The sequence below is a fragment of the Sus scrofa genome, chromosome 1 (genome assembly GCF_054392235.1).
Source record: "Sus scrofa isolate SSC_HxYL_T2T_F1_AM1 chromosome 1, Sscrofa_HxYL_maternal_Yorkshire_Landrace_v2.0, whole genome shotgun sequence".
In the NCBI taxonomy this organism is placed as follows: Eukaryota; Metazoa; Chordata; class Mammalia; order Artiodactyla; family Suidae; genus Sus; species Sus scrofa.
In genome coordinates, this window is record NC_139383.1 from 226,644,979 (window position 1) to 226,667,539 (window position 22,561).

Consider the following 22,561-nt stretch of genomic DNA (forward strand, 5'->3'; position numbering starts at 1 on the left):
CCTTTTTTATTCCTTTTAACTGAGGTATAGTTGATGTACAATAAAATATCTCAGGTGTACAACATAGTGACTCACAATTTTTAAAGGTTATATTCCCTGTATTATGCAATATTAACTTGTAGCTTATTTATTTTATGCATAATAGTTTGTACCTCTTAATTCCCTGCCCCTTTCTTGTCCCTCCCTCTTCCCTCTCCCCATTGGTAACCACTAGTTTGTTCTCTATATCTATGTCTTAACTTTTTTTTGTTATATTTACTAGTTTTATTTTTTAGATTCCGCATATAAGTGATATCATACAGTATTTGTCTTTCTCTGTCTGACTTATTTCACTTAGTATAATACTCCCCAAGTCCATCCATGTTGCTGCAAATGGCAAAATTTCAATCTTTTTCTATGGCTGAGATATATATATATATATATATCACATCTTTTATATCCATTCACCTATTGATGGATACTTAGGTTGCTTCCATATCTTGGCATTTGTAAATAATGCTGCTATGAACATTGAGATGTATGTATTTTTTTTTAATTAGTGTTTTCAGGTTTTTTTGGATAGATTCCTGGAGCAGAATTGCTAGGTCATATTTTCAGGTTTTTTTTTTTTTTTTTTTTTAAACCTCCATAATGTTCTCTGCAGGTCCACACTCTTAATTGGTCCCTTGGAGGTGGTGATGGTGGACATTAAAAGTACCTTAACTGGAGTTCCCATCATGGTGCCAGTGGTTAACAAACACAACTAGGAACTATGAGGTTGCGGGTTTGATCCCTGGTCTCACTCAGTGGGTTAAGGATCTGGCATTGCTGTGAACTTCCATTTCCAGATCGCAGATGTGGCTCGAATCCTGTGTTGCTGTGTCTCTGGCATAGGCCAGTGGCTACAGCTCCGATTAGACCCCTGGCCTGGGAACCTCCATATGCCATGGGTATGGCTCTAGAAAAGACCCCCCAAAAAATAAAATAAAATACCTTAACTGGAGGAGTTCCCTCCATGGCACAGTGGATTAAGAATCTGACTGCAGTGGCTTAGGTCCCTGCAGAGGTGTGGGTTCAATCCCTGGCCTAGCACAGTGGGTTAAAGGATCTGGTATTGCTGCAGCTGCACTGTAGGTCACAGCTACAGCTTGGATTCAATCCCTGGCCCAGGAACTTCCATATGCCACTAGTGTGGCCATAAAAAGAAAAAAAAATGTACCTTAACTGGAGGTTTTCTGTTATCATCTCTAATGCTATTTTGAAAAGAACTATATGCTAAAAGAACAGAACTAAATTTCCATTGACTAAAACACACTTCACATTGTGGTTTGTTACTTAAACTAGCCATATTTAGAAGGATGTGCTCTTTCTTTTCAATAGAATCAAAGATTTTTACTGTGGTAATCTATTTCAGTGATCATTCTCTTTAACAAATGAGAAAATGATTTGGACGAGGACATGTAATCAATGAGTAACAGTGTTAGAGTTTAAATTTCCCATGTGCTTCCTTTTTAGCCAATTTTCTTTACACTTCAACTCTCCCTCTTTTATTTCTCTGGAGGCTTCCCCATTCACTTTGTCCAGAGAATAATCCTTGTCCTTCCTTCAGTGAGTGCCTTGGTTCTTTGGAATACCTGATGGTTCAAATAGGAGTGGGAACCTGGAATTCTCACTAAAGACTTGACATTTATCCCTGTTTTCAGTCACATGCCTTACAGTCATGCCTTCTGTAATTGGTCTTTCTTATTGCTCAACTTTTTTTTTTCTTTTTCCCAGAGTGTTTTTGGATCGATTCACCTCAGATTTCTCCACTATTAGGGGTCAAATTTCCTGATGACAGTGTCAACTTACAACTTCCATTTCCACTTACAACTTGCTCTGCAAAACAAAATTTAAAGGTTTAAAATAACTACAGTCACTTTACTATTTCTCAGTTTCTGTAGGACAGGAATTCTGAAATACTTTAGTTGGAAAACTTGAGTTCTGGCTCAGAATCTATCATGCCATTACAGTCAGAATCAATTAGAACTGGAAGAATGGGAACTAGAGCAATTAGGAGCTAGCTAGTCATCTCTCCCTGAGAAGTCCCAGGACTTCTCTGTATGGTCTGTCCCTCTGATTTGGGTTGAGCTTTCTTACTGTATTGGCTGCCTTAAAGCAGTCAAACTGCTGTGATGGTAGTTTCAACCTCAACAGTGAAAATTCCAGTGAGCAAAGTGTAAGCTGTATCACTTTTTATAGCCTAGTTTGAAAGTCACATAATGTCACTTCTACCATATTCTTTTGACCAAAACATTCTCAAAAACCCACTCAGTTTCATAGTGAAGGGGTAGAGATGCTACCTCTCAATGGGAGGAATATCAAAGCCACATTGTAAGAGCATATGGAGTGGAAGATTTTGTTGCAGCCATTTTGGGGCGGTAGAAGTTGCATCACAACTCCTACATCTAATTTCTTCACTTTTTTTGTATGACCAAGGGTTTTTAAGTTATGAAATACATCATACAAAAAGGTATAGAGAGTAATATAATAGACACTTTTGTCTTCACCACCTTGCTTTAGAAATAAAACATTTCAAATAGTTAACACCCCTTTCTGCTTACATTTCTGTTTCTCTCCCTTTTACAAAGAGATAAACATTGTCTTAATATTTATTATTGTCATGCCTATCTTTATAATGTTAATATATGTATCTCTAAACAGTAGTAAATACGAAGTCTTTTTAAGCTTCCTATAACATGATTTTTTTTATAACATTAAAACTTTTGAAACTCAGTGTTACTCTTCTGAGATTCATTTGTATTGATGTATAGCCATAAGGCTCAGATAGTAAATATGTTAGGCTTTGTGGGCAGACAGACTTTGTTGCAACTGCTTATTCTGCAGTTGTAGTACAACAGCAGCTCTTCTAAATATGTAAATGAATGGTGCACCCATGTTCCGATACAACTTTATAAAAATAGATGGCAGAGAACAGCATTAGGCCTGTGGGCCATAGTTTGCTGACCCTAGATCTGGTATAAAATTTATGATACTTTAGATAGCTTGTGTTCCCTGAAGGTTGTTTTAGCTTATAACCCAGTCCCAACCCCATCCTTAGCATATTTCTCTGCCTTAGGAAGAAATTTTAGAGACACTGATTTAGGAATACAACTGACTGATTTACTAAATTTTGATGTTTAAAAAGCCCCACTGGACTCCATTTTTCATTTTTTATTCTTGAGGGGAAAGCCCAGCAAACTCCTGCCTTTAGACCCCTTTAGAAATCCTCTCTTGAACTCATACTGGCTCTTTTCTACATGCCTTGTCTGCCTAGAAAATTTCAGTTTATATATCAAGATTTCCCACGAATGTCTCTTCCTTCAGGATACCTTTCCTGATACCTCCCAGCCAAAGGAAGGCTTTTCCAGTATTCCCATACTTAGTTGGTATCTCTAACACAACTCAGAGCCTTACTTATTTGTTTGCATGACTGTCTTCCCCATTAAATTTTTATTCCCTAGGGAATGAAGACTTATTCTGTTTATCTTTGTTTCCAACACAAAACTCAGTGCTTGGAACCTAGATGTACTTAACAAGTAGTTATGGAAGGATGGAAAGGAGGGAGGGAGGAACTAGTATTCCAGTGTCTACTTGGAACAAGAAGCAAATTTGCATAATATGCAGGCCTCTGAAAGTGAAGATACCCCTCTTCATCTTTCTACCCCATCTTACCAGAGAGCATTCCTTCATGCCTTCTCACCTCCCCTTTGCAGGGAGGCAGATAAATCACATTGTCTTTTATAAGATAGTTATAATTTTTTCATAGGAAGCACTTTATTGTACATTTCCTTGTGAACTAAATTCCTAGGTTCTAAGGTGTTGAATATCCTCAAAACTACTACTATTTATGAAGAAAGACAGGAAAACCAAGGTAAGGAGTTCCCACTGTGTCTCAGCAGGTTAAGGACCCAGCTTTGTCTCTGTGAAGAAGTGAGTTTGATCCCTGGCCTTGCTCAGTGGGTTAAGGATTTGTGTTGCCACAAGCTGTGGTGTAGGTCGCAGATGTGGTTCAGATTCAGTATCATCATCACTGTGACTGCATGAATAAAAAATACTATATAACTGATCCATATCCATTTACTAATTTGTATGTAGATTTAATAAAGTTAAATAGCATGATGGAAGGAAATGGGCTCTAGAATTAGAAAGACCTGAATTTGAATCCAGGTTCTGCTCATTACCAGCATTATGGCATTGAGCACCTATTTGATTTCTCTTAGCTTTGAGTTCTGTATCTGAAAAGGGTATAGTAATACCTCTCATAGTGCCACAAGAACAAATTCAGTCAGTCTTATTACATCGGCACTCAGTAATGGTTCAATCCCCAGCCTGGCGCAATGGGTTAAGGATGAGGAGTTGCTGCAGCTGTGGTGTAGATCACAACTGTGGTGTAGTTTGCAGATGTGGCTCAGATTTGATCCCTGGCTCGAGAATTTCCATATGCTGTGGGTGAGGCCATACACAAAATCTGGTTGAAAGTAAAGAGAAGCTAAACTAAAAAGCTTCTTAACTGTTCTGCAGGGCTCCTGACTTAAGGATATTGAAAAGAGATTGGTTGGAAAAGGTATGGTACCTACACACACGTGTGTGAATATGTATGCATGTGTGTGACCATGTGTGTGTATATGCTCTGTGCACATATGTGGTGTGTGTATGAATGCACATGAATGTGTATATATGTGCACGTGTGTTTTCTGCTAGATTTTCATAGGAGGGGTGAGGAGGCATATCTTTCCTCCAAAATAGCAAAGGTCTTGTGAAATGCTGTATGCTTTTAGTTCCAAAATTCTACTGAAGATCCCAAGGACTTGGGTAAATGTTCAGCTTCAGATGAATCTTTCTAGGTGGAGGTGAGGCATAAGGTATAGATCCTAGAACTAGTACATCACTCTTGTGTTAGGGAGTAGTTTATTTCTAAAGCAGAATTAGCATAACACTGTAAACAACAAAAAAAAAGGGGGATAAAAGTGAAATTTGAAGGAAGAGACTGGAAGCAAGTCTAGGAACTAAGGTGCTGACTCAAGGGGACCCTTATTTCTGTTCCTTTGGACCTGTAGCATCTAGTTCTATGTTTTATCCTACATTGTAATTCACCCTCTCTTTCCCACAGTTTTTCAAAGCACAGTACCCATTCTGCAGCTTGATGTTAATAGTGTTGTGGGAACAGTGGGCAGGGAATAAACAGACAAGGCAGTAAACAGAACCGCAGCCTTACCACCTCAGCTCTTCCTGAAGCCAATGTAACTGGAACAATAGGGTGTGAAGGTGTAAAGAAGGAGATTCACAAGGCCACTAGTGGTGAACTAAACCACACCTCATTATGGAGGTAGTGGTGAAGAGTTATGTGACCTCAGAGAATCTGCTGCAGCTTGGACAGAAGAAGGAGGGCATGAGAGATCAACCCCCTGAAGTGAGGCAGGGTGAGAAAGGTAGAGGAGTGCAAGCATATACTTGGCTCACAGTGCGGTGTAGGATCTTTGATAAAGAAACTGGAATGACACATGAATGATTGAGAGCTAATGGATTTTTTTTTCATGTGTTGAAATATGTGTATAATTTTATTTTACTTCTTTTTATGTGTAATTTATTTATTTTGGAATGGGAATGGTAGTAACCTTCACATAGTTCATAATTCAAAAAGTATTCAATTATACACAGTGAAGACTCCCTCCCATCTACATGCTCCAGCCACACAGTTCCTCCTCCAGAGGCATCAGCATCATTAATTTACTTCCTTTCCTTAGGGAAATACACAAGCAAATTTGCATAAGGCATCCTCCCCACAATCTTTTATTTATATAAATGATAACTCACTATTCTGCTTTTCTCACAAAATTTATTTTAGAGATCATTCCATACCAGTACGCTTGTGAATAACTTTAAAAAGTCAAAATTAAGAGCCAAAATGCATTTGCATTTAACTTCATGATATCATGAGATTATGGGGACAAATTAAAGCAAAGTACAAATTTTTAAAAGTGGTATTATAATCAATATATTCCTTGAAAATTTCAATTACTTTGAATTATTCATAGATCCATGGGGGGAAATAATGGTTTAGAAATGAATGTGATTGAAATTGGTGCATATTTTCAGCAACTTTATGGGAAGTCAGCAAATATGCTAAATGAATTATAATTCTCAAAAAGGTCAAAAAAACTCAAGGAACGTGAATGTAATTGAGGCAGGGTCATAGCCTTGTCAGATTTTGTATTCAGTAACTTTAGCAAAGCAACTGTTAAAATATTGCTTGAAGGTTTTTACATGTCCCATAGTTTTGGAATCTAAGTAGAAATAGAATAGATGCCCCTGAATGTGTCCTTTGAAACAGAAAGTCCAGTTTGGCCGATACTAGAGGTAGTAGTGCTTTACAGAGGGAGTATGATTTTAATCTATCTTTTCTGGGTCCAGCCTCAATCCATATATAGTGTTTAAGTTGGTAACTCTGAATTTGGCAGTCAGTTTAACCATGATGTAGCCGTTAAAGTATTTAGACTACATGGTCATTGTATTTGCTCTTGTGTATAGACTAGTTTATTATTTTCTGTTGATTTATTTGCAAGATTCCCAAAGTGTTTTTTTTTTTTTATATCATTGAAAGGAAAGTATCTATGTCTTGAAAATACTTGGTGATTTAAATAATTCAGATGTTGTATTAGTTTGATGGGGTTGCCATAACAAAATACTACAAGCTTGAATGGCTTAAATAACAGAAATTTATTTTCTCACAGTTTGGAGGATGGGAGTCCAAGATCAAGGTATCCGCAGATGTGGTTTCTCCTGAGTCTCTCTCCTTGGCCTTCAGAAAGCTGTCTTCTCACTAAGTGTTCACATGGTCTTCTTTCTCTATGTGTGCATCCTGGTGTTTCTTCCTTTTCTTATGAGGATATCATGTTGGATTAGGGTCTTACCCTTATGACCTATTTAATCTTAATTACCTCTTTAAAGGCTTTATCTCAAAATATTGTCACATTGGGGGTTAGGGCTTCAATATATGAATTTTGGAGGAGGGGGATATAATTCATTCTGTGGGATAATGCTGCAATCATGAACTTGTAATAGTCTCATTACCCACTTTCCTTTTAAGATTACAACTTACTATTAATTACAAATAGCAAAACACCTTAAGTAAAGGATGCATTGCTATTTAAAAAACCTGAAACTAAATTTTACCTCAGCCAGGTATGGCCTCAAATTGCTAAGAGCTGAATTAATTATAACCACATGTTGGATATTAATCTTAGAAAATTGAGTTATCTAAATTCTTAGTAAGATCATTGGCCAATAGATAACAAAAAACAACTGCATAGGAAAAAAAAAAACCTGTGAATAAGAATACAAGGATCTGATCTTTTTTTACTTTGAAAAAAAAAAAAACAAAACTAAGAGAGTTGTTTTTTCAGAGTTCCTTTTTTCCTTTTAACAGATCACATTAAATCCTAAAATAGTCCAAGTACAGAATTTTGCTTTCTAAGCTAGAGAGTTAAGATGAAATGTTTTTCCTTAAAAAACAAAGAACTCAATCATTCATATCAATAATTTCTGAAAATATGTAGTGAGAAAAGAGTTTTGTATGCATAATGAAGATATAGAAGCTATATGTATGTTGTATCTTAAGAATAGCTATTGGTTTTAGAAAGAGAAGAAAAAATGTACTGAGACAAATTGTTTTGAAAGGTAATTGTTCTGATTTGGCTTTCCTGATGTGATTGCAAGAGAAGAAGCCTGTGGTTGCTTGGTTAGTTTGTAAAGCTGGAATAGCTCTTGTGTGCTGGCAAGTTTTGGTGTGCTTTTTCTGAGAAATTTTCCCTATTTTAAAAATCCAAACCTTTCATTAGGGTTTAAAATATGATATCATGATCACATAAAGTTAGAGACATAAAAGACTTTTTAATTTACTTTTCAAAATCAGTTAGAAAGAGTTACTGTCTGTTCCTTTTCTCCAGTAACTATAAGCACATATATTATCCACTGTAAATGTCTTGATTTTTGTTGAAAATCCAGGTAAGATATTTTTGTTATTGCTGCTCAGTGATCTTTTTGAGAAAAAAAAAGAAATGTTTTAGGAGTTCCTGTCATGGCGGGGTAGAAATGAATCCAACTAAGAACCATGAAGTTGTGGATTCAACCCCTGGCCTCGCTCAGTAGGTCAAGGATCCCAGTGTTGCTTTGAGCTGTGGTGTGGGTCACAGATGCAGCTTGGATCTGGCATTGCTGTGGCTGTGGCATAGGCTGGCAGCTGTAGCTCCGAATGGACCCCTAGCCTGGGAACTTCCATATGTTGCGAGTGAGGCCCTATAAAGACAAAGAAAAGAAAAGAAAAATTTTTTGTCTTTTTTTTTCTTGCTATTTCTTTGGGCCGCTCCCTCGGCATATGGAGATTCCCAGGCTAGGGGTCGAATTGGAGCTGTAGCCCGGCCTACGCCAGAGCCGCAGCAACACTGGATCCGAGCCGCGTCTGCAACCTACACCACAGCTCATGGCAACGCTGGATCATTAACCCACTGAGCAAGGGCAGGGACTGAACCCACAACCTCATGGTTCCTAGTTGGATTCGTTAACCACTGCGCCACGACGGGAACGCCAAATCTTTTTTTTTTTTTTTTTTTTTTTTTTTTTAGGGCCACCCCCGAGGCATATGGAGATTCCCAGTCTAAGGGTTGAATCAGAGCTGCAGCTGCCTGCCTACACCACAGCCACAGCACCTTGGGATCCAAGGGTCGTCTGTCTTCAACTTTCACCACAGCTCATGGCAATGCTGGATCCTTAACCCACTGAGCGAGGCCAGGGTTCGAACTCTTGTCCTCAGGGATGCTAGTCCAATTCATTTCTGCTGAGCCACAATGGGAACTCGAGAAAAGAAATTTCTTATACCAGTATGCCTTACTTTAATAGTTTCTGAAATGGCTTATGAAAAGCAAAAGAGAAAGCCACTTCCCTTTTATTTTTCTACTCTGACACTGATAAATAAATGCACTTCAAAAACCGGTAAGGCAATGATAAAAAATTGCAAGGAATGCCATGATATAATGAAAGTCCTGAAAAGGAAAACCCTACAACCTAGGATACTCTACCCCAAAACACTGTCATTTAGAATAGAATGAGAGATAAATAATTTCTCAGACAAGAAAAAACAGAGTTCAGCAGCACTAAACCTACCATAAAAGAAATATCAAAGGGGCTTTATGAAAAAGAAAAGAAGAAAGAATCTATAGGAAGGGGAGAATCATAATAGGAAAGTCAAATATATAAGAGGAATGAAGATCACTTAAATAAGCCAGTTCATAGATTAAAAAAGAATAAAAATTGAAAAAGTGATTATAACTGTAATTAACAGCAAGAGGATAAGCATAAAGATAGAAAACATGACATCAAAATCACAAAATGTGGACGAGGGAAGTATAAAAGCATACATCTTTTAGAATGTGTTTGAACTTGAATGTTATTTAAAAATAAATAGATATAGTTATGGGTCAGCATACTTGAACTCCATGATAACCACAAATCAAAAATACACAATAGAGTCACAAAAACCAAAAAGAAAGAAACTCAAACATTCTAAAAAAGAAACTCATCAGACCATAAAAGGTAAAACAAAAAGAAGGAATAAGCAAAGAACTACAAAAAACAACTGGAAGATAAAGATTAAAATGGCAATAAGACCATAGCTATCAATAATTACTTTAAATGTCAGTGAATTAAATGCTCCAATCAAAAGATCTAGAATGGCAGATTGGATTAAAAACATGAGGAATTAAACAGGATTCAAAGAAATGGAAAGATATTCCATGCTCTTAGACTGGAAGAATTAATATCATTAAAATGGCCATACTACCCAAAGCAATCTACATAATTAATGTGATCCCTATCAAATTATCCATGACATTTTTCACAGACCTAGAACAAACAATCCAAAAATTTATGTGGAACCATAAAAGACCCAGTATTTCTAAATCAATCCTGAGGGGGGAAAAAAAAACCTAACAGAAGGCATAACTCTCCCAGACTTCAGATAATATTACAAGGCTGCAGTGATCAAGGCAGTGTGGCACTGGTACAAAAATAGACATACAGACCAATGGAACAGAATAGATAACCAGAAATAAATCCAGACACCTATGGTCAATTAATCTTCAACAAAGGAAGCAAGAATATAAAATGGGAAAAAGACAATCTCTTCATTCAGTGGTGCTGCCAAAACTGGACAGTTGCATGTAAATCAGTGAAACTAGAACAAACCCTCACACCATGCACAAAAATAAACTCAAAATACGTTAAAGACTTAAAACAAGACACCATGAAACTCCTAGAAGAAAACATAGGCAGAACATTCTCAGACATCGACCATAAAAATGTTTTTTTAGGTCAGTCTCCCAAGGCAATACAAATAAAAACATAAATAAACCAATGGGACCTAATCATACTGACAAGCTTTTGCACAACAAAGGAAACCATTAAAAAAAAATAGACACGACAACCTACAGAATGGGAGAAAATAGTTTCAAATGATGCAACCTACAAGGGCTTAATCTCCAAAGTATACTAACAACTCATACAACTCAACAGCAAAAAAAGCAACAACCCAACTGAAAAATGGGCTGAAGACCTGAATAGACATTTCCCCAAAGAAAACATACAGATGGCCAACAAACACATGAAAAAATGCTCAACATCACTAATTATTAGAGAAATGCAAATCAAAACTACTATGAGGTACCACCTCATACTGGTTTGAATGGCTATAATTAGTAAGTCTACAAATAAGAAATGCTGGAGAGGGTGTGGAGAAAAGGGAACCCTCCTACACTGTTGGTGGGAATGTAAATTGGTACAACCACTATGGAAAACAGTATGGAGGTACCTCAGAAAACTAAATATAGAACTACCATATGATCCAGCAGTCCCACTCCTGGGCATATATGTGGATAAAACTTTCCTTGAAAAAGATATATGTACCCATATGTTCATTGCATCACTATTCACAATAGCCAAGACATGGAAACAATCTAAATGTCCATTGAGATGAATGGATACAGAAGATGTGGTTCATATGCACAATGGAATACTACTCTGCCGTAAGAAAGGACAAAATAATGCCATTTGCAGCAACATGGATGGAAATAGAGACTCTCATATTAAGTGAAGTCAGAAAGAGAAAGACAAGTACCATATGATATCACTTATTTGTGGAATCTAACATATGGCCCAAATGAACCTATCTGCAGAAAAGAAATAAATTTGTGGACTTAGAGAACAGACTTGTGGTTGCCAAGGGGGAGGAAGAGGGATGGACTGGGGGTTTGGGGTTAGTAGATGCAAACTATTGCATTTGAAGTGGATAAGCAATGAGATCCTACTGTTTAGCCCAGGGAACTATATCCAGTCACTTGTGATGGAACATGATGGAAGATAATATGAGAAAAAGAATATATACATATGTATTACGGGTCATTTTGCTATATAGCAGAAATTGACAGAACATTGTAAATCAACTATAATTCAAAAAAAAAAAAACCCTATAAGAGCCTATAATATACTGCCTACAAGAGACTCACTTCAGGGTGAAAAACAGACTGAAAAGAGGGGGTGGAAAAAATTTTTTCATGTGAATGGAAATGACAAAAAAGAGGTGATAAGCAATACTCTTATCAGATAAAATAGACTTTAAAACAAACAACCTGGAGTTCCCGTCGTGGCACAGTGGTTAACGAATCCAACTAAGAACCATAAGGTTGTGGGTTCAGTCCCTGCCCTTGCTCAGTGGGTTAATGATCCAGCGTTGCCATGAGCTGTGGTGTAGGTTGCAGACGCGGCTCGGATCCAGTGTTGCTGTGGCTCTGGCGTAGGCCGGTGGCTGCAGCTCCAATTCAACCCCTAGCCTGGGAACCTCCATATGCCGAGGGAGCGGCCCAAGAAATAGCAAAAAAAAGGCAAAAAAAACCCCCCAAAAAAGCCACAAAGGACCTAAAGAAAGATAAAGGGTATTATATATGATGATAAAGGGATTAATAAAAGAAGATGATGTTGCACTTATTAACATATATGCATACAATATAGGCACACCTAAATATATTACAAAAACTCTAAGAAACATAAAGGAAGAAACTGACAATAATACAATTATAGGAGACTTTCACACCCAGTTCACATCAGTGGACAAATCATTCAGGCAGAAAATCAACAAAGCAGCAGAGATCTTAATGATATAATAGACCAATTAGATGTAGTTGATATCCACAGGACACTACATCCCCCCCAAAACCAGAATACACATTCCTTTCAAGTGCACATGGAACATTCTCTAGGATAGACCACATACTAAATCACAAAACAAGCTTCAACAAATTTAAAAGGATAGAAATTATTTTAAGCATTTTTTCTGACCACAACAGTATGAAACTAGAATGAACACATGGAGACCTAACAATGTACTACTAAAAAATCAATTTGTCAATGATATCAAAGAAGAAAATATCTCAAGACAAACAAAAATGAAAACACAACCTTATAAATTCTATGGGATGCAACAAAAAGAATTTCTAAGAGGAAAGTTCATAGTGGTTCAGGTTTTCCTTAGGAAATAAGAAAAATATCAAATAAACAACCTAACTGACAAGCCAAATTATTAGAAAAAGAACAATCAAAACACAAAGTCAGCAGGAGGAAGAAAAGAATAGACTTCAGAGAGAAAATAAATAAAATAGAAATTAAAAGTAGGAAAGATTAGTAAAAACAAGAGCTTTCTTTTTTTCTTTTTTGATCTTTTTTCTTTTTAGGGCCGCACCTATGGCATATGGAGGGTCCCAGGTCAGGGGTCCAGTAGGAGCTATGGCTGCGGGCCTACACTGCAGGCACAACAACTCGGGATCTGAACCACGTCTACGACCTACATCACAGCTCACAGCAATGCCAGATCCTTAACCCACTGAGCAAGGCCAGGTGTCAAATCTGCATCCTCATGGATTCAAGTCGGATTCATTAGCCACTGAGTCATGACAGGAACTCCATAACAAGAGCTTTCTTGGACTTCCTGTCATGGCTCAGTGGAAATGAGTCTGACTGGGAACCATGAGGTTGCAGGTTTGATCCCTGGCCTCCCTCAGTGGGTTAAGGATCCAGCATTGCTGTGAGCTATGGTGTAGGCTGCAGACACAGCTTGGATCTGGCATTCCTATGGCTGTGGCATAGGCCAGCGGCTGTAGCTCCTATTCAACCCCTAACCTGGGAATCTCCATATGCCTCGGGTGAAGCCCTGAAAAAGACAAAAGCAAAAAAACCAAAAAAAACAAAACAAAAAAACACAAACTTTTCTTGAAAAGATAAATAAAACAGGCAAACCCCTTAGGCTCACTAAGAAGAGGGAAGACCTAAACAAACAATAAATAAAAGAGGAAAGCTAACAACTGATGCTAGAGAAATACGAAAAATCTTAAGATAATGCCATGAGCAGTTGTATACCAACAAATGGAACAAGATAGAAATGGAAAAGTTTCTAATAACAGACAAAACTGATTCGAGAAGAAACTGATAATATGAGTAGATCAATTACTAGAAGTGAAGTAGAATCTGTAATTTAAAAAAAAAAAAAAACTCCATTTAAACAAAACTCTAGGTCCAAACTGCTTTACAGGGGATTTCTACTAAACACATAAAGAAGAAATTATACCTATCCTCCTCAAACTATTCTAAAAGATTGAAGTGGAGGAAATACTCCCAAATACATTCTATGAAGCCACCATCACCCTGACACAAAAACCAGACAAAAGTACCACCAAAAAAGAAAATTATAGGCCAATATCTTTGATGAATATAGATGCAAAAATTCTTAACAAAATTTTAGTAAACAGAATCCAACAGTGCATAAAAAGAATCAGACATTTGGCAGCAACTTCTTGAATCTGACACCAAAGGCCGAGGCAACAAAAGAAAACATAGACGTAGACAAATTGTACTTCATCAAAATTTTAAAAATCAATTCATCAAGGGACATCATCAGCAGAATGAAAAGGCAACCCACTGAGTGGAAAAAGTATTTGTAAATCATATATCTGGTAAGGGATTAATATGTAAAATATGTAAAGAACTCCTACAACTTAGCAACATAAAAACCAAACAACTCAACTCAGAAATGGGCAAAAGGCTTGAATAGCTTTCAAGCCAAAAAAAAAAAAAAAAAGAAAAGAAGTCCAATAAGCATAGGAAAATTTGTTCTACATTACTAATCAGTAGGCAATTGCAAATCAAAATCACAGTGAGACACACTCCACACCCATCAGGATGGTATTGTCAGAAAGCAAGAAAATAATGAGTTACGTCATGGCTCAGCAGTTAATGAACCTGACTTATATCTATGAGGATGCAGGTTCGATCCCTGGCCTTGCTCAATGGGTTAAGGATCTGGTGTTGCTGTGAGCTGCAGTGTAGGTCACAGATGTGGCTCAGATCCAATGTTGCTGTGGCTGTGGTGTAGGCCAACAGCTACAGCTCTGGTTTGACCCCTAGCCTGGTAACCTCCATATGCCATGGGTGTGGCCCTAAAAAAAAGTGAAAGAGAAAGAAAAAGAAAAACAAAAGAAAAAATAACAAGTGTTCATGAAGTTTGGAAAATTGGAATGATTGTGCCTTGCTATTGGGATTGTAAAGTGCTGTATGTAGTAGCTACTGTGGAAAACAGTTTTAGCTGTACCTCAAAATATTAAATAAAGAATTACCAGAGTTCCTGTTGTGGCTTAGTGGGTTAAGAACCCAACATGGTTTCCATGAGAATTTGGGTTTGATCCCTGGCCTCACACAGTATGTTAAGTATCTGGCATTGCTGCGAAGTCCAATATAGGCTGCAGATGAGGCTTAGATCTGACATTGCTCTGGCCATGGTGTAGGCTGGCAGCTGCAGTTCCTATTTGACCCCTAGCCCAGGAACTTCATATGCCATAGGTGCAGCCTTTAAAAAAAAAAAAAAAAAAAAAAAAAAAAGGAACAGGGAAAAAAAAAAAAAAGAATTAGCATGGAATCCAGCAATACCACTTCTAGGTATATTCTCAAAAGAATTGAAAGCCAGTCTTACCCCAAACAGAGGTTTGTACACTATTTTTGTAGTGGCAATATTCACAATGGCCAAAGCCAGAAATAATCCAAGTGTTCATCAACAGATGAATAGATGAAATGGTTAAAATGATAAATTTTACATTATGTGTAATTTATGATAAAAATATCACAGGAAAATAAATAAATAAAAAGCATCATACACCATGATCAAGTCAGATTCATTCCAAGGTCACAAGCGTGATTCAGCATACCCAAAATAATCGGTATGATGTAACATGTTAACAAAAGGAACGACAAAAATCACATGATCATCTCAGTGGATCCAAAAAAAATATATAATGAAATTCAGTATCTGTTCTTGATAAAAATTCTAATCAAATTGGTGTAGAAGGAACATCTCAATATAATAAAAGCCATTTATTACAAACTCACAGCCAACATAATACCCAACAGTGAAAAGCTAAAAGCAGTCCTACTAAATTCAGGAACAAGACAAGGATGCCAACTCTCACCACTTCTATTAAACATAGTTTTGGCATCTCTAGCCATTGCAATCAGACGAGAAAAAGAAATAAAAGATATCCAGGGAGTTCTCTGGTGGTCTAGGTTAGGATTTAGTGCTTTCACTGCTGTGGTCAGGATTCAGTCCCTAGTCTGGGAACTGAGATCCCACATTAAAAAAAGATATCTAGGAGTTCCCATCATGGTGCAGCAGAAACGAATCCAACTAGGAACCGTGAAGTTGCAGGTTCGATCCCTGGCTTCACTAAGTGGGTTGAGAATCCGGGATTGCTGTGAGCTGTGGCGTAGGTCACAGACATGGCTTGGATCCTGCCTTGCTGTGGCTGTGGTGTAGGCCGGCAGCTGTAGCTCCAATTAGACCCCTAGCCAGGGAAGCTCCATATGCTGTGGATGCAGCCCTAAAAAGACAAAAAGACAAAAAAAAAAAAAAAAAAAAAAAAAAAAAGAAAAGAAAAGAAAAGGTATCCAAATTGAAAGGAAAGAGGTAACTGTCACTATTTGTAAATGACATGTTACTCTATATAGAGAGTCCTAAAGTCTCTACCACAAAACTATCAGAATAAATGAATTTAGCAAGGTAGCAGGATAGAAGATTAATATGCAGAAATTTGTTACATTTCTTTTTTTTTTTTTTTCTTTCTTTTTTTAGGACCACACCTGTGGCACATGGAGTTTCCTGGCTAGGGGTCAAATTGGAGCAGCAATTGTCTAAACCACATCCATAGCAATGCAGAATCTGAGCCTCATCTTCAACCTACACCATAGCTCATGGCAACGTGGGATCCTTAACCCACTGATCAAAGCCAGGGATCAAACCCAAATCCTCATGGTTACTAGTCGAGTTCATTATCACTGAGCACAACAGGAACTCCTGTTAAGCCTATTTTAAAGGTACGGCCAGCTCAGTAAATATGAAAAAGATTGTATTTACTTTTTCCTCCTCCCTTGCCTCACTTGCCTTTTCCTTTCACTCTTGCCTCCCTGGGACTGAATCTCCAATGAAGAATTAGCAGGAGTTCCCGTCGTGGCACAGTGGTTGACCAATCCGACTAGGAACCATGAGGTTTCGGGTTCAGTCCCTGCCCTTGCTCAGTGGGTTAATGATCCGGCATTGCCGTGAGCTGTGGTGTAGGTTGCAGACACGGCTCGGATCCAGTGTTGCTGTGGCTCTGGCATAGGCCGGTGCCTACAGCTCCGATTCAACCCCTAGCCTGGGAACCTCCATATGCCGAGGGAGTGGCCCAAGAAATAGCAAAAAAAAAAAAAAAAAAAAAAAAAAAAAGAATTAGCAGAAAGTTTTGCTTCTTGTTGTTTTCTAAGAAATTCGAGTTACAAAAATAGCCCTATATACTCTCCAAGTCGTTGAACTTAGAAAGGGAAACATAAATATGTAGGTAGGCAGAGAAAAGTTTTGAAAGATAGCTGCTCTTCACTATATAGACCTTCTGATTAGCCATATGGCGTCTGATCATTTTTATTTATCACTTAGTTTATACGGGCAATCCAGTGTCCATGAGCAATTCTTTTAATATTGCAAGTACTAAATATTCTAGTCCCTGTACTGGAATAAAAAAATGATTGACATTCTGTTTTGGAAAATATTTTAAAAAGATGATCTTGACCATCAATGATAAAGTTTGTGTTGTAGAATTAATTTAGCAATGGACTTGTGAAATGCTGATTTATTCCTCAAACCTTGAAGCACTGAGTATCTTAGAAGATTCAGAGCAGGTTCATGGATTTTCATCAACAGAGGCAAGAACTAAGGATATCTTGGTGTTAACTTGAGCTCTGAGTTTCCCTGGCTTTCTGCTTTAACAGAGCCTTAATGAGTTGTTGTTCAGGCAGCACACAGCTGAAAGCACTGCTTTTAATTTAACTTTTTTTCCCCCCTGGGAAAACCTAATCAAATATGTTGAGTAATTTTCTTTCTGTGCAATAATTACATTTGTTACTCTCTTGCATGATATGCTGTGTAACACAGATAGAGACGTACATACTAGTGGGAGTGGTTCCCTCAGGGGAATGAACATGGGGAAAAGATCCTTGCAGGCTCTAGGTGCAGGCTTGAGACTGTTTGGTCAGAATCTTCTGTGGTCCTAGGAATCCCAAGTGTCATCTATAAGGGTAGGAGGTACTGGGTCTTTGTGGGCATATCCCTTGTCTTGTGGACCTTGCCTTGTAAGGAGAGATGAATGAATGCAGAAACGGTAGGTGGAACCCTCTAGAGTACAGGACTTAGGGCAGAGCTTAGATCTAGGTGTAGAATGGGACCTAGCATAATCAAGGAGCAAAAAGACTGATGAAGCTAGAAGGAGGTAAGCATGGAAAGCTGCAGTAATAAGTTGATTGATTGTCTAAATTTTGAAGACCATAGAAAGTCTTTTGAATTTCTGTTTTATTGGTGTCCTGTTTACAAGTCAGACTGTACTTAAGTCTACAGAGCCTTAAGTATGAGTTGTTTGGGGATTATCTGGAAAGCTTTTGGACAGGAGACTTTCTGAAAAAAGGGATTTGAGATTTCATCTAGTTTGTGGTCAGAGGTCAAAGTAGGCCAAAATATTCAGATGGAGCCACAGTGATATCACAGCTCTGAGAAAGGATCTTTTCTATAATATTATTCATTGATGCACTCCCCTGGGCCTGGAACTGGAAAGAGGACTTGTTTCAAGTCACATGAGAAACTGGCGGGGGTTAGAAGGCTGCACACTTTGCTGCGAAGCTGATAAACCTGCCCATGTGTACTTTTATGTTTCATGGTGTTTTGGTTTCATTTATGAACACTCTTAAGTTTCTTTACAGCTATGCCTTGGACACCTTTTCTTTTGTTCTCTACCTTCCTTTAAACTGTTTCTGCGATTCTCAAGTCTTTGTTCTGAAGTCCTAACCTCAGCCTTTAGAGTTTGTATTATCTTTTTGTCTTGCCAGCTTTCCAATTTAAACTTTCCCTATTGGATTCTGACTTAACTGGCCCATCTGACATCCTGCTGCCACATGGCAAACACTGACCACTTGGAATTTATCTTCTACCCTGGCTAGAATAACCTCTGCCTCCCAGCAGGGAGAAAAAGAGCATTTTGTTATGAATCACTGGATTCAGAGCACCTACTTTGTTACTCTGGCAACAAGGCAATGACTGCTTTTTTATAGTCCATGGACCTGGGCAAGATGACACTACAGAAGGAAAATTCAGAGTCCAAAGGACAAGTTTCTGGTGGAGATTAGAATATAGATACAGACCCTGATTCACAGATACTGAGTCTAGCAGCTGCTGTGGGCAGCTAATCCTTCCCTATTCACCCATCCAGAGAAATTTAGAGGCAATTTAGCAGAACTCTCTAAGACTAGGCAGTCATAATGATTAATGAATATCCAGAGCTTTGGTTGGAAATTGGTGAGGGATTGGGGTGGGGAATGCTATTGGGTGAAAACTGATTGCATTTCTGACATACTGCATTTTAGGAGATGTGGAAAGTGATAGCTTTGATTCAGAAGCTCAGCATTCATTTTTAGGGGGAAGGGGGAGCAACGATGTTCCATCCACAGGAACTGATGGACATTGCTCACCTAGCAGGAGAAAGAATTGTCATCTCTAGAGCTTTATGGGCTCTCTGAGAGAAATGATCCAAACTTCCACCACGTTCAGCCACAGCCTCAAGAATTTCTTATGCAGTAAGCTAGCTCTGGTCACCAGGCTTGAGCCTCCCAATGTTAATAAGCCTCTGTATAAGGTTAGAGATGGAAATAGCACATACCTCTTTCTCTTAGGTGATAACAGAGCCACTCCTCAAGGTACATGCATGTGTGTTTGCCTCTCTCCCTCTGTTTGCCACCTCCCCCAAACGGGACACCTATATCCCTATAAAGTGTTGTGCTCATTTTTATGCAGATTGCATTATTCATGGTCTATGTCCAAAAGGCACTTGGTTAAAGATCATCTGTTGCACAAAAAGTATAGATTAATTTTAAGGATTTGTTATTAGTAGCAGTAGTTGGAAACACCTTCCTTGGATAAGTGTGCTCTTTTCTGCAGAGAGACCCTTTGGGAGTTTGCTGCACACAGTGCTTGCACTACAGAGATACCCCTGGGCCATTCTTGGTAATAGTAGCTGATGTTTAAGAGCAGCAGCCAGACTTCTGACATTTGGGAGACAGCAGAATAGCTGAGAGCCTGGCTCTGAGTCAGATGCACCTGGATTCAAGTTTCTTCTCTGCTGTTTGCGTGCTTCAAAGACTTGGGCAAGTTCTTTTAGTCTCTTTTCCTCAAGTTTCCTGTTTTGTGGGGTGGGGTGGGCAGGCATGCCCCTGGCATGTAGAAGTTCCTGAGCCAAGGATTGAACCTGTGCCACTGTAGCGACCCCAGCTGCTTCAGTGACAATGGCAGATCCTTAACCTGCAAGAGAACTCCAAGTTTCCCATTTTTGAAATGAATTAATTTCTTCCTTAAAGGACTTTAGTGAGGATTAAAGAAGGTAATAGAAAGTCCTTAGCACATAGGAAGTGCTCAAATGCATGATATCAAGGTTTACTGGACTTAAAAAAAATTACTGTTCTGATACTTATGAATGCTCTTTAACTATTTGCAGGACATTACTTATAGGTAAAAATGTTAATTACTGAAGTATCATAAAAAGAAGCCTGTTTTGTCTTGATATTTTCAAATCATGGTTTTTTCCCCTAGAAAAAAACTTGCAGTGTAGAAATATTTCTGTGCACTAGAAAGTTGGAAGTCTTGTTTTGCTAAGGTCCCCCCAAAAGAATAAATATGATTTGGCTAGCTTGCACATAAACAATGAGCTATATAGCTCACTTAGTTATGACATCTTCCCAGAGTTAACTAGACTTTCAGCTTCACTGAGAAGACTGTATGAGTCATTTTCTCCACTTGTTCCCAATATGTACATGTATGCATGTGCATGCTTGCACATGCACACACACACACACACACAAACACACACACAGATTATACTAAAATGACTAAAGTACAGTTTAATAATCTGAATTTAGGTAAACTTAATTCTTCTGAACTCACTTTGTCACCTATGCTTTAGTGGTTTCCATGATCAAAATGCTCAAAGAAGCTAAAATTAAACTTCCTTCTGACTTTTACTTGTTCTCTTACATTTTTTTTCCTTTTGTCTTTTTAGGGCCGCAACCACAGCGTATGGAGGTTCCCAGGCTAGGGTTCAAATCGGAGCTGTAGCCACCAGCCTACATCACAGCCATGGCAACATGGGATCCAGGCTGCGTCTGTGACCTTCACCACAGCTCATGGCAATGCCAGATTCTAAATCCACTGAGCGAGGCTGAGGATCAAACCTCTGTCATGGTACTAGTCAGATTAATTTCCACTGAGCCACTACTGTAACTCCTGTTTCTTACAATGATTGATTGATTAATTTTGCTTTTTAGGACTGCACCATGGCATATGGAGGTTCCCAGGCTAGGGGTCAAATTGGAGCTACAGCTGCTGGCCTGTGCCACAGCAATGCAAGATCTGAGCCACGTCTGCAGTGTACACTACAGCCCAAAGCAATGCCAGATCCTTAACCCACTGATTCAGACCAGGGAGTGAACCTGCAACATCATGGTTCCTAGTCAGATTCATTTCCACTGCACCACGATGGGAACTCCTGTTCTCTTACGTTTTTTTAAGTGAGTGAGACACAACACCTTTGCTTTGACCCTGTAGGAAGCAATGAATGTATTGGTCAGTGGCCTCAGAATCCTATAAGATCTAGCCAGAAGGAAGGGAATGTGTTTATTTATCTCTAGAATGATCAGAAGGCTATATAAGAAAGCTCTCAAAAATGGCACACAATTTTTCCTCATCAGATGAAGCTAACAGTCCCAAAACACACTAATATACCTCTCTTATTTGAGAGGTGCACAGACTGTCCCCCTGTTGGAATGCCAGAATTCCAATTGTTCATGTGTAGAAATGAGTTATGTGAAACTCAGAATGCATTCTCCATAGAAACCATACTGTACATGGTGGTTGGCTATATTTAACCCAGAGTTACAACAGAACTGGGATTTGGCCATTTGGTGCCAATATTTTTACAGAAGATATGTTCAGGGATCCAACTAAGGATTCCAGTAATGGAGACTCTTCCCTCCTTTCCATCCCCCACTTCTGGGCCTCTTAGGTTTGCTTAGGGCAGAGAGTCTTCTTAAGAACTGATTGAGAGGAAGCTAATATGAAGTGTGGACCTGGAGGCTTTCAGAGTGTGGGGACAGGAGGATGATGGCGCTGTGAGAAGCTGAGAATTCTTTCTTGCTCAGCTTCAGAGTAGCTCCTGATACTCTTTCTTTCTTTTCCTTTCTTTTCATCTACTAACTGCAATAATTGATAAACTTCTTCCTCCACAGCCACAAGTAGCCTCTTCCTTCAGAGAAGGATTTCTCTTCTCATTTGTATTAGAACAAAGAGTTCTCTCTACTTGTCTAGTCCTGAAGTGAATACACAGAATACATGGAGTCAGATACTCTATGGAGTTAACAAAAAAATTTCTTCTCAGTATTAAAAGTAGATTCAACAGGTTAAGTTCAAAACCCTAGTTAATGGTAAGTCTTTTTCAACATAAGAGCTGGTGTGAGGTTTATCCACATATTGTGGGGAGTTATAGATTTAGGTTTAATAATAATCGTTTCATCAAGATATATGACTGATAGGATTTCCCTTTGCGGCTCAGCGGTTACGAATCTAACTAGTATCCATGAGAACGAGGGTTTAATCCCTGGCCTTGCTCAGTGGGCCAAGGATCCGGTGTTGCCACGAACTGTGGTATAGGTTGCAGATGGCTTGGATCCCACATTGCTGTGGCTGTGGTGTAGACTGGCAGCTGTAGCTTCAATTAGATCCGTGGCCTGGGAACTTCCATATGCCGCAGGTGCAGCCCTAAAAAAGCAGGAACAGAAAAAAAAAAGAGAGAGAGAGAGAGAGAGAGAGAGAGAGAGAGATGTGACCGAT

General features: G+C 38.5%; 1 protein-coding gene across 6 annotated transcripts in view; it reads left to right on the forward strand.

Annotated features, from left to right (window-relative positions):
* RANBP6 (RAN binding protein 6) overlaps positions 1-22,561 on the forward strand; it is a 305,681-nt gene that overhangs the window by 4,836 nt on the left and 278,284 nt on the right. The window lies entirely within an intron of this gene.